The following is a 3,014-nucleotide window of genomic DNA, read 5'->3' as shown; positions in this document are numbered from 1 at the left end:
CCCAAATCATCATAAGTTGCCCACAATTAAATTATTAGTCCGGTGTTGAGAGTTTCGAGATAGATCCAAGTCCGAAGGCTCAAATTGTCCGTAACCGGGGACACGGCTAATCGATTAGGTTTTACCCTCTGCAGAGGTTTGTACACTTTACCCGCAAGATTCGATCCATCTCTTTACATTCTCGCACTTCAGGGTGTTTGAGAACAAGATGACCGAAACATGGTCTTCCGAAGAGTTCCTCTGACCACTGTCCGATGCTCATCCAATCCTACCGTAGTTCTACATCTGCTAGCACCGTCCCAGCCAGAGTCACAACTAAGGTCAACCAAGCCAGAGCCCATAGTGACTTGCGGTTGCACAGATAAGCTTTCGGGCATGAAGTATTCTTTCGTCTCTTTGAGTCTGGGTGAAGCTTTCCGCAAGATGTCATGGCGCTTCTCCATGCATCCCGACCAACCACTGGTTTCTCCAGGGTGCCCGTCAACCGTCCTTCACCCAATAGTGTGTATTGAATTCTTGTCTCGAGTCTCGAAATCTTGAGGAGTCCTGAAGATCCAGTCTTTGCCGGTGCCATCATGAAGTTGCCGACATTGACGTACTCATGCACTCATACCAAACCCCGTCTACTATAGCGTAGCATTAAAACTATATAACGTCCCGGGCTTGATAACAGGGAGATGGGTTCCTACCTCATGCATTCTACTCAACTACAAGAAATCAATATCACTACCGGCGGGATTGTTGAAAAGGTGCTACTACATGCAAATAAAACATAGGTATGAAAAGCATGGTCAAAGTGAACTTGCCTGGTAAGTTGATGAAGATAACAACGCTCTCGAAACTAACTTGATAGGACTATTCGCAACTCTCCGATGAAATCTATAATAACAAACATGACATTCACATAAGCAAGCATTCTAGCAAGCAAATCTAACAATCAAAAGAAAACTCAATAATAAAACCCAACACAAAACAAATAGCACATCGAAAGAACTAATAGGGGAAAACTATAAAGAACCTACTAGGAAAACCTTTTGCCTTAACTACAAAAATAGTTTTGTCCTAAGCAAAACTTAACAAAGAAAATACTAAACTAATAATTTCAACAGAAAATAAAATTTAAATCAACTAAGTTAACATAAAGTATTTTTCATAAAACTTTATTTGCAAAAAGAAACAAATAAAAAGCTTTTATAAAACTCTAACTATGACCTATACAAGTTTCCATACAAAACTAACAAAATAAATTTTTAAAATAAGAATAAAATTGTCTACAGTTAAATAACAGAATCAAAACTAAATTTGTCAAAAGTGATAAAAAGAAATAATTTAAAAACAATTAAAACTATAAGCAAAAGGTTAAAACAAAAGTAGAACTATAACAGTACTGTTTTGCCTAAAAAACTAATTTAAAAATAAATTAAAATAAATAACTATATTCTACTAGATAAGCCAAACAATAACAAAACAGTAGCAAAAAGAATCAATCAAAAATATTTAATAAAACTCAAGATACGGCCAAAATAGTGATTTGAACAAATTTCATCAAACTCAAATTTACACTACTCAAATTTGAAAACTAAGTACACAAACAGAAACTTCAACAAATTTGTGACACAATGCAAAAAGAATCACTCAATTTGTATATAAAACATAAAAGTTATAGAATATCTAAGATTGAAACTTTTCTGTTTTTTATAGAAACGAAAATAAAACATAACGGGCAAGTCTACTAGGCTAGGATCTGAGCGATCTGTAACTAACCGTCGCTCGGCCGAAACTTTATAGAAATGTGCACGTACATTTAATAAAAAGAAACCAATGAACCAGTGTGATCTAAACCGAAGTAAACCGACTAATAGAACCGATCTACTAAAACCGATCTAATCTTATTTGCACTTAAGGCTTCGAAAAAAATGGAGGGAGCCTCTCGTTGCTTACAGAGAGGAACGTAGCATTGGGGGGAGCTCGGGCGCGATTGGGGCGGCCGCTCTGGCAGTCGTCGGCGGCGATGGTGGAGTCGGGGGGATGTGGCGAAGTGTCTCAGTCCCAGGGGTGGCGGCGGAGTAACTTGGGGACGTCAGACGGCTGCGGGGCGAGGTTGTTTCTCCGGCGAACTACGCGAACTCCGGGTCGGCGTTTGAGCTCAAGTGGCTCGCTGTGGTGGACGAGACGAGAGAAAAAGATGTTAGACAAATGCTCTGCGATGAAAGATCTCAATAGGCAGAAGGAGGAGGCCTGCGGTGACCTACCGGACATGCAAACGGACGGTGAACTTCGCAGTTTCCGACGAGATCCAACTCGTTCTCGCGGTTGATACGGGAGGGTTTGGGCGAAGGTGTATGGGGGAATCGGTCGAGGGGAAACTCGGCTATTTATAGGACATCTTCGTGCGGAAGGGGGCAGCCTCGAGGATCGGATTCCGGAGATCACGGACACGGGCAACATGGCAATCTTTCGGTTCTGTCTCATTACGTGAGGAGGAAGAAGACCAGGTGGGTCCCAGCGTGAAATAAAAAAAACAATGAAGAGAGAGATCGCCAGCGGAAGGGGTGGCGGCGGCTCGTGGGAGTTCCTCCCGTGCATGCGTGCCCTAGCGCTGGCCTGGGCTGGGCCGGTGCGCTCGGCCTCGCGGGTTTCTTTAAAAAAAACAGCGAGGAAAACAATAATAATAATGACAGAATAAAAAATATATGCATATTATATACCAAAATTCTCAGAATACAATTTCCTAAATCATGAACACATTTTCATGATGAAATAAATTTTTTTGCAATAACTCCAAAATTAAAGGAAATTTGAGTTTCAAATAAATTGTCAAACATTATCTCTGATTTTTTTGGAGTGTCATATTCCTCCTCTCATATATTTTTTTATCAGAGATTTTTTTGATAAGATGCAAACTTAAAATTAGATAGGGATTCAAAATGAAAAATTGGGAAAGTCCTTTTATTTCCTCTCATTTGATTTTTTTCCACTCACTTTCTGACAAACAATCAAGCATACAATCGAAC

General features: G+C 40.1%; 1 long non-coding RNA gene across 1 annotated transcript; it reads right to left on the bottom strand.

The window, feature by feature from the left end:
- Positions 1-1,654: 1,654 nt before the first annotated feature.
- LOC123130966 (uncharacterized) lies at positions 1,655-2,349 on the bottom strand. The gene is made up of 2 exons (XR_006464040.1): positions 2,253-2,349; positions 1,655-2,158 (listed from the first exon to the last, which is right to left on the bottom strand). It is a non-coding gene; the product is annotated as an uncharacterized lncRNA (long non-coding RNA).
- Between the last annotated feature and the right edge of the window lie 665 nt (positions 2,350-3,014).

The sequence above is a fragment of the Triticum aestivum genome, chromosome 6A (genome assembly GCF_018294505.1).
Source record: "Triticum aestivum cultivar Chinese Spring chromosome 6A, IWGSC CS RefSeq v2.1, whole genome shotgun sequence".
Classification (NCBI taxonomy): domain Eukaryota; kingdom Viridiplantae; phylum Streptophyta; class Magnoliopsida; order Poales; family Poaceae; genus Triticum; species Triticum aestivum.
This window is presented reverse-complemented; position numbering and strand designations above follow the sequence as displayed.